The 395-nt window shown below is 54.7% G+C and overlaps 1 protein-coding gene across 1 annotated transcript in view; it reads left to right on the top strand.

Moving 5' to 3' along the window:
• The window catches only part of LOC107675245 (ATP-binding cassette sub-family C member 8-like), an 80376-nt gene that overhangs the window by 75450 nt on the left and 4531 nt on the right, over window positions 1–395 (top strand). The gene's annotated exons all lie outside the window — the stretch shown is intronic.

The raw sequence follows: 395 nt of genomic DNA on the forward strand, positions 1-395 counted from the left end.
TGTAATCAGTCCAATGGATGGGCGAGACGTCACGGGCGGGGTAACGTAGAGACCAGGAGGCTTAAAAGCAGGTGCGGTGGATACAGAGGCAGCTTCTGGGAAATTAAGCAAGTGCTCACAGGGATGCCGGAAGTATGGCACTGAAACGCAGCGTCTTGTTCCCTCGGGTAACCAGGGTTACATGTGTAACCTGGAGATGTTCCCTTCAGGAACTCGAGCTGCGTCGAAACGCTATGGGAACGAGTATGCCCATGCCACCAGACTTACAAATCCCTGCCTAGTGTGTAAGAGCACAGCTAGGGCGAGAGAACAGAGGAGCCCGGAGTGGCTCGGATATCTAGGCCATAGAACCTGACGAACGTTAGGGGCGTGGACCAAACCCGCAGCATTGCAGA

Source organism: Sinocyclocheilus anshuiensis, unplaced genomic scaffold (assembly GCF_001515605.1).
Source record: "Sinocyclocheilus anshuiensis isolate Anshui unplaced genomic scaffold, SAMN03320099.WGS_v1.1 scaffold532, whole genome shotgun sequence".
Taxonomy (NCBI): Eukaryota; Metazoa; Chordata; class Actinopteri; order Cypriniformes; family Cyprinidae; genus Sinocyclocheilus; species Sinocyclocheilus anshuiensis.